This window comes from Heterodontus francisci, unplaced genomic scaffold (assembly GCF_036365525.1).
Source record: "Heterodontus francisci isolate sHetFra1 unplaced genomic scaffold, sHetFra1.hap1 HAP1_SCAFFOLD_43, whole genome shotgun sequence".
NCBI classification, from domain to species: Eukaryota; Metazoa; Chordata; class Chondrichthyes; order Heterodontiformes; family Heterodontidae; genus Heterodontus; species Heterodontus francisci.
The window spans coordinates 13,809,740-13,825,010 of NW_027141852.1; the positions used below are offsets into that span (position 1 = coordinate 13,809,740).

Below are 15,271 nucleotides of genomic sequence, written 5' to 3' on the forward strand. Positions count from 1 at the left end.
AAACTTCTTTTGCACAGCGCGTGGTTAAGATCTGATATGCACTGCTTGAGAGTGTGATGGAGGCTGATTCAACCATGGCTTTCAAAATGGTATAAGATAATTATCTGAAGTGGAAAAATTGCATGTTTTCATGGAATACATGAGTCTGTGGCATGAGCTGAGTTGCTCGTGCATAGAAGCAGCACAAGCACAATGAGCTGAATGGCTTCCTTTTGTTCTGTAACTATTCTATGATCTATGATTCTTTTCAGAGTGAAATCAACACTCACATACAAGAAACTGACAGGTACACTGTAAACTTCGCATTACCAGACAAGAAATTGACAGATACAGTGTGAAACCCACAGTCACGTAGCAGCAGTTGGCAGGTAACGTGTAAAAATCTTTCTTTCATATCCCAACAGCAAGGTACAAAGAAAATTAGGTACAAACCCAGGCTCACACTTCAAAGACTGAGAGATACAAAGCAAAACACATATTCACCTACAAGCACAGAGACGAAGACACACTCAGAGGAGGTGCAGATTAAAGACACATGCATGTAACAGAAACTGATAGGGATAGAATCAAACCCTTTCTCACTTCTCAGAAACTGATAGATATAGACAAAAGCTGATGCTCACATACAAATTGTTGAAAGATATGTGGTGAAAATCACAGAGCAATAGCAGAAACAAACAAGTACTGAATAGTACCCACAGTCACAGACCAAAAACTGAAATATACTGAGTTAAACACCACTTTCTCACAACAGAAACTCATGGCTACAAAGTGAAGCTGACTCTATCCTCCCAGGCACTGACAGGTGCAAAAGAAAACACTCACGAGGATTCCAGGTCATGAAATGTACGTAATAAAACCTTTCAGCTGAAAGAATAGCATTAATGACAGGTGTGATACCCAGAATGCTCAGCGGCCTAGAATCCGCCCTATCTGTGACAGGAGCGGGGCGCGCAGGCGCGGTAGAGAGCTTTGTCAGCAGCAAGAGCTGCGGGTTCGGAGTTGGAGCGGGATATTCACAAAGTGCGAGAAGACTTTGCGGGCTCACACAGCTGGAGCAGGGCTTCAGGGCCACAATAAGATGGAACAATCCCATCTGTATCCCTGCGGATGGCGGTGGTGAAGCTTTTCCCGGTGAGGCTTCCCGAAACGGCGTCTATGAATGGATAAGAATTGGGGACTGGGCAGGGAGCGTCTCTAAATGAATAAAATTTGGGTACTGGTCAGGGAGCGTCTGTAAATGGATAAGAATTGGGGACTGGGCAGGGAGCGTCTGCAAATGGATAAGAATTGGGGGACTGGGCAGGGAGCGTCTCTAAATGAATAAGATTTGGGTACTGGTCAGGAAGCGTCTGTAAATGGATAAGAATTGGGGACTGGGCAGGGAGTGTCGATAACTGAATAAGAGTTGGAGACTGGGCAGGGAGCGTTTCTAAATGAATAAGATTTGGGGACTGGGCAGGGAGCGTCGATAAATGCTTAAGAATTGGGGAATGGTTCGGGAGCGTTTTTTTATTCGTTCGTGGGATGTGGGCGTCGCTGGCTCGATCTCAGCTCGAGTAATGTGTCCAGTTCTGGGCACCAGGCTTTAGAAAGGACATCAAAGCTTCTGAGACAGTTCAGAGGAGATTTCCTAGAATGATACCAGAGATGAGGGGTGTCAGTTCTCTGGACAGGCTGGTGAAGCTGGGATTGTTCTCCTCAGAGTAGAGAAGGTTAAGGGAAGATTTAATGGAGGTGTTCAGAATCATGAAGGATTTTCATAGGGTAGAGAGGGAGAAACTGTTTCCACTGTCCTGGGGGTCAGTAACCAGAGGACACAGATTTAAAATAATTGGCCAAAAATGTCAAGGGGAGGTGAGGAGAGATCTTTTTACCCAGTAACTGATTCGGATTTGGAATGAATTGTCTGACAGGGTGGTGGAAACAGATTCAATTATAACTTTCATAAAGGAATTGGACAAGTATTTCAAAGTGAAATTCTCCAGGATTATGGGGAAATAGGCAGGGGGTTGGACTAATTGCATCTTTTTGTCAGAGAGTCAGCAGAGGCACAATGGGGCCGAATGGCCTCCTTCTGTGCTGTATGATTCTATGAACATAAGAACGAGGAGCCGGAGTCGGCAAGTCAGCCACTCGATCCTGCTCTGCCATTCAATACAATCATGGCTGATCTCATCACGGCAGTTCTTGTTCTTTGCCAGTAGATGTCACTTCACTCCAATACAGTGAAGTTTACAAATCTGAGAGAGACACAACAGGAAAGAATTGTTCACATTATCGTGAATGTGTGGGATTTAGAAATACTAGGAGTGGAGACGAGTTATTACTTGTCTGCTCGATCCCCATAGCCCTGTAAAATTATTTCCTTCAAGTGCCCATTCAAATTCCTTTTGTAATCCTCGATTGTCTCCATTTCCACCGCCCTCGTGGGCAGCGAGTTACAGATCATCACCAATCAGTGTAAAAAAGTTCTTGCGCACATTCCCCCTGTATCTCCTGTCCAAAACCTTCAATCTGTGTCCCCTAGTCCTTGTACCAATAGTTAACGGGAACAATGTTTCCTTGCCAATTTATTTAAAACTGTCATAGCCGAAAACACATCTATCAATTCTCCCCTCACTCTCCTTTGATGCAGGGAGAACAACCCTAGCTTTTCCAACCTAACCTTGTAACTAAAATCCTCCATCCCTGGATCCATTCTGGTGAATTTCCTCTGCATCCTCTCAAGGACGCTCACATTCTTTCTTAAGTGTGGTCAGCAAAACTGGAAGCAACACGCCAACTGGGGCCTAACCAGAGTTTTATAATGGTTCAGCATAACTTCCCTGCTTTGTACTCAATGCCTCTTTTCTTCAAGCCCAAAATCCCATATGCTTTGCTAACCACTCTCGCAATATATCTTGCCACCTTCAAAGATTGATGCACATGAACCCCAAGTCCCTCTATTCCAACACACACTTTAGAACTGTGCCATTAAGTAAATATTGCCTCTCCCTATTCCTTATGCCAAAATACATCACCTCACACTTGTCACTATTAAATTCCATCTGCCACCTGTCTGCCCATTCTGCTAGCCTATCATTGTCCTGTTGCAGGCAGTTCATATCATCCTCACTGTTTGCCACTCCTCCAAGTTTGTTGTCATCGGGATATTTTGAGATTCTACTCAATATTCCAAGATCCAAGTCATTTATCTTTCGCAAAAAAAGCAGTGGTTCTAGCACTGACCCTTGGGGAACACCACTGTCGACTATCCTCCAGGCTGACAATGAATCATTTCATAAGACTCGCTGTTTTCTGTCCTTCAACCAATTTTCTATCCAATTGGACACTGACCCTCCTATACCACGAACCTCAATTTTGTAAACCACCCTTTTATGTGGTACCTTGTCAAACGCTTCCTTAAAATCTATATAAACAACATCCACTGCATTCCCTTCATCAAGCTGCTCTGTTGGTTCATCAAAAAATGCAGTCAGATTAGTCAAGCATGAACTCCCATTTATAAATCCATGCTCACTCTCCTTAATTAACTCACACCTCTCCAAGTGACTGTTGATTTTTTACCCTGATTATTCTTTCTAAAACCTTACCCACCACTGCTGTTAATCTAACTGGCCTGTAGTTAGCCGGACTGTCCTTACACCCTTTCTTGAATAAGGGCGTCGCATTTGCCACTGTTTACTCCTGGCACCTCCCCCGTATCCAGGGAAGATTGGAAGATTATGGCAAACTCTTCCATTATCCATGGGATTGACTTTTTATTAACAAGATTGAAGTGCTTTTAAAAGATCTCTAAATGTATATGAGTTTTCATCAAAGATTTACCTGGCTTCTTTGTAAAGACTCGAGTAAGATTGAAGTGACTTTTAAAAACTACATCTTATCCTTTAAAATCCCGCTTCCATGTAGATGACATTGGAAGATGGCTTCAGAATAACTTCGACTATCTTTCTAACAGGTACTGCAACAGCTTAAGTCCTACTTTCTGCAAAAGCTGGTGAATTACGAAGAAACAATGGATTGAACATTTTATAAACTGTTGATGCAGATGGGATTCAAACTCATACATGTAAAATAGAAGGAATTAATAATCCATCATCTTAACCTCTCAAACACCTCATCACCCAGCTTTGTGCCAGTAACCCATCACATGTCTTTTTTGCCTCTATGGAAATTTGGGCAGGACGGTCACCTTCAGCTCAGATCCTGACTGTGCATCCAGATGTGCAATGATGGAAATGTAGCTTCTTTTAGTAAATGACATTTCCATCACATCAGGTCATGGCCTGTTGGGAATGGAGTGGTGTGAAACATTTCCAGACCATGTCCAACACGTTTCTACTCAGTGTGAAAATCCACCACGGAAAGACTGGAACATACAATCAATTCATCACATCATGATTAACATCACTCAGACACCTGAACCATGAGGTCACTGACGAAGTCATGATAACTTCTAATTTCTCATGAAATGACAACTGAACTAACTGACTGGAAGAATTGCTTTAACTCCACGTGATCAGAGAGGCACAGCCTCAGACCGACTCGGCAGATGAATATTGATTGAATAATTTCTGTGCGAGGAATGTTCCAGCATCATAAACCAGGGGAACGTGCTGACTGAGCTGTGTCGTCATCACTTCTGGGCAGTCGGACCATTCACCCTTCATTCTGCTCTGATTCACTTTCCCAAAGTGGATCTACAGATTCTCAAATCTGGAGACTGGGTTTTCTTATTTTGTTCCTTTTGATTTTTCTTGCTCCTGAATGATAATATATTCTAAACCTCGGATCAACCCATCCCTTTGCGTCGTGTTATAGTCTTGGTTAAAAGAGACACAAAACGACACAAACACTCTGAAACATACAACACGGTCACACTTTCCTTCAGTGAGATTAATGTTGAGCTGTTTTCCAGGTTAAATGCAACTGCAAACACATTGCTCTCAAAGAAATTGTAGCGGATTGAGTTGCCGTTGAAATATTAGCACTGAACATCTGTACGAGCAGGAACAGCCATTTCAAACACACATCCTTCACAAAGGCAACTACTGAGCTGTTTTCTTTTGTGAATAAAATTCATAAGAAAAGTTGAAGTTCACAAGAAAACATATGTAAACGATTGACAGCTAAACTTTTGAAGCAAGGATATGAATCCAAGATTTTCTGATTATTAGACAAACACTCGAACCAATTAAGCTACTGAGCCAGATCACAAATGCTGTGACAACTAAGGGCAGAGGAGGGCACTCTTTATTCTCATCCCACTTCTCCACAGGTCACAACATCTATTTTAACTTTTCCCACTTACTGATACAGTCAATCATATACTCTATTTTTCCCAGAATAGAAGACACTGACCAGGTTTCTTTAATTAACAACAAAATTATCCATTTATTGTCGAATAAGTTTTAACTAGTCATGAAGTAAAGCATAAACACACAGGTGGAAATTTTAAAAGTTCCTTTTTCACCTTGAACAACTTTTAAAGTCCTTTTGTTTGTCTTCGAGCCACACACACACACACACACACACACACACACACACACACACACACACACACACACACACACACACACACACACACACACACACACACACACACACCGGATAGCTGAAAAAATAAAAGGGATTTTTTTTTTAATTCAGCACTCTGTTGCAGACAAAAACAACCTCTTGGGCTGTTTATTTGCTCATTTTTGAAGAAATCATCAGATGAGATATGTTGCTCCAAAACTGGAATGCAGTCTAACTTCCGAATATACGTAGACAGGTCACTAGGGTATTTTCGAACAGCTCTTTTCAGAAGGCATTGAGAATTAATTTTAGCAGGCCTTCTTCAAAGACATGCGACAAGATGAATTAACTCAGTGGACTTCTCAGGGTCTTTTAAAGATTTTCTGGAAAACAAACTGGGTTGTGGTCTTCTCTCCTTCCTTGACGATTCTTCAGGCTAACTTTATCAGCTGCTCACTCCAGCAGATAAAACACACTGACTGCTACAACCAAAGGTTGTGAGTTTTCTGCTGTCTTCGGTTTGCGCTGCTGCTGCCAAGGTTGTCCATTCAAGGGGCATGACTGACTTCACTAACCACATTTCTCCCGGTTACCAGGGTTTCTGTTCTATATTTAACTTGAATCATGGGACAACCAGTAAACATAGTTGCCAAATTGGTCCTTTTGGTGCCCTCTTGAAAAAGAACTGCTCCTACATTTATTCAGTTTGATTATGACTTCTTCAAAAAATATTTTAACAAAAGAAACAGAATCCCTTCCATAACATCATGTACTTTCCCTGAGCTGCAGGTTATCGCAAGTCTCTCTGGCTGTGTTCATTTTAGCTGATTTTGTACTCAGGTTCTTTCTGAATCTATGTGTTTGCAGATCTTTGTGAGTGAGAGATGTGGTAATATGTTTAAAAGATTTCCCTGTAAATTATTCGTATCTCCATCTTTCCCCGAACTTTGTACAAACACATTAATTTGGGAATCACACACATCAGGCCGTCAAACCTGTCTGCTAAACATTGAAAGGTGACAGTGTTTATTGTGACGGGGTTCCATTTATGAAGACACATCTTGATGATTCACACATGTAAAAATTTGTATATTATGTTCATGACATAATGACATTAATAAACATTTCCTTGCACTTGCCATGCTTGGTGAACATTTTCTCTGCTGATGCCCCCTGAATATATTAGAGAACATGGTGACGAGGTTGAGATAAAAACCTGTAAATATAGGCAGCAAACAGCAGCAGGGACTGCAGTGAACATGATTTACGTGACATATTTGTGCTTATATTGGTGGGTGAAATAAGATACTCAACACACAAAATCCTACATTTGAGCTCGCGTAAAAGATTGCTCTGTCTATGGAGATAGCATCAAAGAATGCTCAGGAATTTTGTCCAATGCCAGTGATAGGAACACACTTCAGGGGAACTTAAAAAAAAATGGTAAAATGGGCTTTCACAGAACAGATGAAATTTTACACAGAGAAGTGTGAAGTGATACAATTTGGAAGGAAGAATGCCATATAAATGAAATGTTACAGTTCTAAACTGGGTGCAGGAGCAGAGAGACAATGTACACCAATGTGAGAAGGATTGAAAAGGTAGCTAAGAGCAAACAGGACACTTGGCTTTACTAATAGAGGCATAGAGTAAAAACATATAAGTTATGCTAAACCTCTTTAAAATACTGGGAATGAATGGCCTCCACCTGTACCTCCACAGAAAGCTTCCATTCCAGGTTTACACACACTCGTCAGGATCACTCTCCACAGATTCTGCCCTCCAGGCTTGGACACCCACTTCAGGATCACTCTCCACAGATCTCGCCATTCCAGGTTCGGACACCTACTTCAGGATCACTTTCCATACATCCCAGCACTATGGGCTCGGAGACCCTCTTCAGAGATCCTAAATCTCCAGACACGGACATCCTTTGAGGACCACTCACCACAGATTCTTCCCTCCAGGCTCAGACACCCTCTTCAGAATCACTCTCCATACATCCCGCCACTCCACGCACGGATATCTCCCTCAGGATCAGATCAAAGAATGTTGCTTGTCACTTATCAGCTCAAGCCTGAATGTTGTTCAGGTCTTGCTGCTTGCAGGCACAGACTGCTTCAGTATCTGAGGAGTTGTGAATCATCAGCGATCATTCCCACTTCTGACTTATGTTGAAGAGAAAGCCATCAATGAAACAGCTGAGGATGGTTGGGCCTAGGGCACTGCCCTGAGAAACTAGATATCCAGTCATGAATGGTGGTGGACAATTAAATAACGAACCAGATGAGGAGGGTCTAAAAACATCCCTATCCTCAATTTTGGTGGAGCCGAGCACGTCAGTGCAAAAGATGAAGCTGGAGCATTTGAAACCATCTTCAGTCAGAAATTGTTCAGTGGATGATTCATCTCGGCCTCTTGAGGTCCCCAGCATCACAGCTTCCAGTTTTCAGCCAATTTGCTTCACTCCCCATAATGGCAAGAAACAGCTGAAGGCACTCGATACAGCAAAGACTATGGGCCCTAACAACATTCCGGCTCTAGTGTAATTCTGAGTTATTTTTGCCTTCAGTCTGGTTCAGTGAATATTCTGAGTCGGATGTGTAGGTAAAATCAATTACTTTATTTGCGCATTTAGCCGGCTGACTTACTCTAATGCAACGACACTGACTCCACCCAGAGTCTGTCTGGTCCACTAGAGTAAGTGAAGTTTTTTGATACGGGTACGACTGTTTATGCATTAAGATTCATGCTACACCCCCTTGTTTAACCAATCAGTGCGATACAATTCGACTTCACCCACGTGGTGACATGCAGTACATCTGTTACTGAGGTTACAATACACTCCATTCTCAATCCATACTTGTTACTAATAAAATATTGTTTTGTACCAGCAAGATAAAACAAAGCAGACAAGCAAGCTAATTAGCAAGAACATAGGAATCATTTATAATCATTCGAGTCTCACTCCCTACATGGATCATGAGTCTGTCTCTACCTTGTGACAAGTAATTGCGGCGCATCCTGCTATCTCTATTAGGTGTACATTCCTGAGTGTTTCGTGCAGTCTGCAGCTACATCAAGTAGCGGCAGTTCACGAAGATAAGAGGGGCCTAGCACTCCTTATCACTCACACAGGGATGGACATCATTTGATTCACAGGAGTCCATTTGTTCCAAACCACAGGGAGTCACACAATCAGGCCATAAAGAACAGATGTCTTTGCAATTACCAGTGTCGGCTAGTCTTTACAGTCTCACACGCTCTGCCTTTACTTTTAACTATTTCATTGTGGTTTCTGCCACTTAAAATCAAAGCTCAGCAAAGCTACTATTCCTAACTTGGCTATCTTTCCCATTAAGCATAGTGCCATGCCTTTCTGCTCACTTCCACACTCGTACTGAAGACTTGTGCTCCAGAACTAGCTGCGCCCTCAGCCAAGCTGTTCCAGTAGAGCTGCAACACAGGCATCTACTTGACAATGTGGAAAATTACCCAAGTGTGCCCTCTCCATAAAAAAAATGCAGGACAAATCCAATCTGACCAATTGCCGCCCCATCAGTCTGCTGTCAATCATCAGCAAAGTGATGGAAAATGTCACCAACAGTGCTATCAAGCGCCACACACTTAGCAATAATCTGATCATCGATGCTCAATTTAGGTTCTGCCAGGGTCTCTCAGCTCCAGGAAATAATTTGGCAGATAGAGTAGAATGTGGGAAAATGTGAGGTTATCCACTTTGGTAGGAAGAATAGAAAAGGAAAATATTAATTAAATTGTGAGAGATTACAGAATGCTGCGGTGCAGAAGGATCTGGGTGTCCTCGTACATGAATCACAAAAAGTTACCATGCAGGTACAGCAAATAATTAGGAAGGCAAATGGAATGTTACCCTTTATTGCAAGGGGGATGGAGTATAAAAGTAGAGAAGTCTTGCGACAAATGTACATGGTGCTGGTGAAACCACACCGAGCGTACTGTGTACAGTTTTGGTCTCCTTATTTAAGGAGGGATATACTTGCATTGGAGGCAGTTCAGAGAAGGTTCATTGGATTAATTCCTGTGATGAAGGTGTTGTCTCATGAGGAAAGTTGAGCAGGTTGGACCGATACTCATTGGAGTTGAGAAAAATGAAAGGAGAACGTATTGAGACATATAAGATTCTGAGGGGGCTTGACAGGGTAGATGCTGAGAGGATGTTTCCTCTCGTGGTGGAATCTAGAACTAGGGGACACAGTTTCAGATTTAGGGGTTTTTCATTTAAGAAGGAATTTCTTCTCTCAGAGGGTCATTAATCTTTGGAATTCTTTACCGCAGAGAGCAGTGGAGGCTGGGTCATTGAATGGCTTCAAGATTTTTATCTACAAGAGAGCCAAGGGTTATGTGGGCAGGCAAGAAAGTGGGGTTGAGGTCATGATCAGGTCAGCCATGATCCTATTGAATGGCGGAGCAAGCTCGAGGGGCCAAATGGCCTACTCCTGCTCCTAGTTCTTCTGATCTTATGTTCGTATGACCTCATTGCAGCTTGGTCCAAACAGAGATGAAAGACTGGAATTCCAGAGGAGAGGTGAGAGTGATTGCCCTTGAGTGAGTGTGGCATCAAGGATCCCCAGCAAAATTGAAGTCAATGGGAATCAGGGGGAAAACTCTCCACTTGTTGAAGTCATACCTTGCATAAAACAAGATGTTGTGGTTAGTGGAGGCCAATCATCTCAGCCCAGGACATTGCCTCAGGAGTTTCTCAGGGTAGTGTTGCAGACCCAAACATCCCAGCTGTTTCATTGACGACTTTCTCTTCAACATCAGTCAGAAGTGGGAATGTTAGATGATGACTCACAACTCTTCAGATACTGAAGCAGTCTGTGCCTGCAAGCAGCAAGACCTGAACAACATTCAGGCTTGAGCTGATAAGTGACAAGCAACCTTCTGGCCACACAAGTGCCAAGCAGTGAACATCTCCAATGAGAGAGAGAAAAAATCTACCTTTTGATATTCAGAAGCATTATCATCGTTAAATCCCCCACCATCAACATCTTGACCAGAAACGTAACTGGACCAGTCACATCAATGCTGTGGCTATAAGCGCAGGTCAGAGATTACGAATTCTGCAGCAAGTATCTCACCTCCTGACACCCCAAATCCTGTCCACCATCTACAAGGCACAAGTCAGGAGTGGGATGGAATACATCCCACTCAACAACATTCAAGAAGCTCAACACCATCCAGGACAAAGCAGCACACTTGATCGGCACCTAACCCGCCACCTTAAACATTCAATCCCTCCACAACCAGTAAACAGCGGCTGCAGTGTTTACCATCTCCATATGCACTGCAGCAACTCGCCAAGTATCCTTCAACAGCACCTTCCAAACTCGTGACCACTATCACCTCGAAGGACAAGGGCAGCAGATGCATGGGAACTCACTACCTGCAGGTTCCCCTCCAAGTCACTCACCATCCTGACTTGGAACGATATCGCCATTTCTTCACTGTTGTTGGGTCACAATCCTGGAACTCCCTCCCCAATAGCACTGTGGGTGTTCCTGCACCATATGGACTGCATCAGTTCAAGAAGGCAGCTCTCCACCACCTTCTCAACGGCAATAGGAATGGGGAATAAATGCTCGCCTTATCAGCGATACTCACACCCAAGAATGAATAAAAACCAAATCACTCTCCACAGATTCCCCACAATCTGGGCTTGGACATTTACTTCAGGATCACAGAGCTTTATATCACTGCAACATGAGTTCCAATCTTCATATTCTGTTCACTTTTCACATTATTTTCGACCAGTCCACGAGCTTTTATTAATTCAGTATTCGGGTCTCTGCTCCTCAACCGTTTCTAACATCTCACCTCTTCCAAAAAAACGCTCTGATCTATCGTAGGTAGTCGATGACCCCTCATTTTAAACTCCATCTGCCAAAGCATTGCTCACTCAATTAATCTATCAAGAAGATTTGAAAATAAATTTCTTGCCAAAGGATAATTATCTGCATCTGCTCCCTTGCCATTTGCTTTTCCCATTTGTCTTTCACTTGGTGCAAAGCCAGAGAAAGTAAAGATGGAAGGAAGGAGGGGAAGAAAAATCCTGCTCCGTTTCGTGATCCCTATTTGATCTTCATTGCAGTGCAGTTTGGGTGAAGAATTCCAAATGTCTGTCTCAATTTTATTAAAGTATAACCAATTCTGGAATCACGATCTGGACACAGACAAAAACGGGTTTTGAGGCTGACTTTACACATAAACTCCCCCAACATAAATAGTTCATAAACAAGCGACAAGGATGGGATTCGAACCCACGCATGCAGAGCACAATGGATTAGCAGTCCATCGCTTTAACCTCTCGGCCACCTTGTCAGTTGCATAAGCATGGCTGTCACCTTCAGCACAGCTTCTCGCTGTGCAGCGAGCTGTGTTTTGATGGAAATATATCTTCTGCAAGTAAATGAAGTTGGGAATGGAGCGGTGTGAAACATTTTCAGACCATGTCCAACACATTTCTACTCAGTGTGAAAACCCACCACGGAAAGACTGGAACATACAATCATTTCATCACATCATGATTAACATCACTCAGACACCGGAACCATGAGGTCACTGACGAAGTCATGATGACCGAATTTCTCATGAAATGACAACTGAACTAACTGACTGGAAGAATTGCTTTAACTCCACATGATCAGAGAGACACAGCCTCAGACCAACTTGTCGGGTGGTGTAAACAGATATCACTGCTTCTGATCTTCACCAGAACAGAGAGTGAGATTTGACATTGATCATCAAACAGACTGTGAGAGAATACAACAGAATAAAACACATGGAGAGACACTGTGGAATAACAAATAGATTTGATTGGAATGTTGAAATTTTGATTGGAATGGATAAAACACCAGAAACAGTAGATTAAATTGGGATTCTCATCATTGTATTGATCTGGGACAGAAAAGAGAAACTGATGGAAAGAAGAGAAGAAGGAAGAAAAGAAAGGATGGAACTGTTCCATTTTTTCAGTTTTTTCACTCACCCATCAAAGCTGATAAAAAAAGTTGCAAATAACAGAGAATTTCACCAAAAAGGGAGATTAAATGATGCTGAAACCTTGGATCGAAGGATGCCCCAATAGATCACCTGTTTAACTGTCTCCTCACTGGGGGATTTCAATCAGTGAGCAATATTATTCTCTACTTTTTTTGTTAATTGGTCCCAGAACTGTCACTTGGAATTAATATCTGTGTTCTGACTCCTGAATAATAAAATTGTGAGTGTCTCGAAATTTTCTGGACACATTTCCTGCTGAAAGAACTAAGAACTCTTTTCTAATTTACACAATACAAAATACACACTCATCAAGCCTGCTAAGCGAGCATCCTTGGTGCTGCTCTCTCTTCTCCCAAACTTCATCTCATGTGACTGTTACATTATCACTCTGACAGTGGGAGGGGTTGATCCCACCATCTTCAACATTAACCCTTTACATCCTTATACCACACTGTCTGTCCAAAAAAAATGGGTGGAGGGAACTTCCTTCATTTATCAAAGCACCAACAGCAGCACAGTGGCGCAATGGTTAGCACCACAGCCTCACAGCTCCAGTGACCAGGATTCAGTTCTGGGTACTGCCTGTGTGGGGTTTGCAAGTTTTCCCTGTGTCTGTGTGGGTTTCCGCCGGGTGCTCTGGTTTCCTCCCACCTCCAAAAGACTTGCAGGTTGATAGGTAAATTGGCCATTGTAAATTGTCCCTAGTGTAGGTACGTGGTTGGAGAATGGTGGGGATGTGGTAGAGAATATGGGATTAATGTAGGATTAGTATAAATGGGTGGTTGCTGGTTGGCACAGACACGGTTGGCCGAAGGGCCTGTTTCAGTGCTGTATCTCTAAATAAGAAAAGTAAAATAAAAGCTACCAGTCGTAAATCAATTCAAACCCATTAGAGAGATAGAGGGAGACTGTCAGAGAACTTCCTGCATCCAGTCCTGACCCTGTCACACTCAGCAGCTTCTCACCCAGACCCCACTCTCATCAACACTGAACATTGTTACCAAGACCCTTCAAATACTGTTTATAAAAGGGAGAAAAATTCAAACTTCATCACAGCTAGATTGAATAGAACAAAGTTTAATATCTTCTCGTCGTCACTCGGTAACCACATGAAACAGTCCTTAAATCAGTAGCATAAATTATCAGCTGGAAGAATGTTTGTCATTGGGTTGAATCATTTCTGTGTGATGAATGTTCCAGCATCATAAACCAGGGTAACGTGTTGACTGAGCTGTGTCTTCATCTCTTCTGGACAGTTCACCCTTCATTCTGCTCTGATTCACTTTCCCAAAGCGGATCTGCAGATTCTCAAATCTGGAGACTGGGTTTTCTTATTTTGTTCCTTTTGATTTTTCTTGCTCCTGAATGATAATATATTCCAACCTCGGATCAAACTTGCCCTGTCTCCCAGTCTCGGTTAAAAGCGACAAATAACGGCAACAACATTCTGAAACAAACAACACGGTCACATTCTGCTTCAGTGAGATTAATGCTGAGGCAGTTTCCGTGTCGAATGCGATTGTGAACAAATTTCTCTCAAGGAAATTGTGAGTGATCAAGTATTTGCACTGAATTTCTGTGCAAGAAGGGACAGTTTCAAACAGTCATTCCCAAATCACTTCCTTCACAAAGAAAAAGACTGTGCTGTCTTAACGTGTGACTCAACTTCACAAACAAATTTGAACTCGAACTTCAGGAGAAGACAGAGATGTGAATGATTGACAGTGTAATCTTTAAATCATAATTTTCCGTTTCTTCGTTGAAGTGAGGCTCAACCCTAAGCCACTAGAGATCGCGGAAAGCTACAAACTTGGATCCAGAAATCAGAAAAGTAGTGAAACAGTTGGTGAGTACATTGTGACACTGAAGAATTTATCACCACCTTGCAACATTGGCACATTCTTCGACCGTACATTATGAGACAGATTTGTGCTTATATTGGTGGATGAGGAAAGATACCAAACACACAAAATCCCACATTTGAGCTAGTGTGCAAGATTGCTCTTTCCAAGGAGATAGCATCAAAGAATGCTCGTGAATTTCTTCCTATGCCAGTGACAGTAACACACTTCAGAGGAACTTAAACACACTGGTAAAATGGGCTTTCACACAACAGATAAAATTTTACACAGAGAATTGTGAAGTGATACAGTTTGGGAGGAAGAATGAGACAATGTACACCAATCTTTTTTGATCAAGGTTTGAAAAGGTTGCTAAGAGCAAACAGGACACTTGGCTTTATTAATAGAGGCATAGAGTAAAAGCAAATAAGTTATGCTAAACCTTTATAAAACACTGGGGCTGAATGGCCTACGCCTGTACCTCCACAGAAAGCTTCCACTCCAGGCTCAGACACCCTCTTCAGGATCACTCTCCATACATCCCGCCACTCCACGCACGGATATCTCCCTCAGGATCAGATCACAGCTCCACAGTCCTGCCACATCCAGTCGTGAATGGTGGTGGATAATTAAATAACTAACAAGATGAGGAGGCTCCAAAAGCATTCACATCCTCAATGATGGTGGTGCTGAGCAAGTCAGTGCAAAAGGCAAAACTGAAGCATTTGCAACCATCTTCAGTCAGAAGTATTAAGTGGATTTGATCTGTGCTAATTTCAGCTCCTCATGCTCGCTGGTGCCTTGGTTCTCTGGTGCTAATTTCAGAGTAAATCAAACAGCTTGACAATTGGAGCCAAAGAAAA

At 42.5% G+C, this 15,271-nt stretch overlaps 1 non-coding gene across 1 annotated transcript; it reads right to left on the bottom strand.

Annotated features, from left to right (window-relative positions):
• Nucleotides 1–11,804: 11,804 nt before the first annotated feature.
• Nucleotides 11,805–11,886, bottom strand: trnas-gcu (transfer RNA serine (anticodon GCU)). Its single transcript has one exon. It is a non-coding gene; the product is annotated as a tRNA-Ser (tRNA).
• Between the last annotated feature and the right edge of the window lie 3,385 nt (nucleotides 11,887–15,271).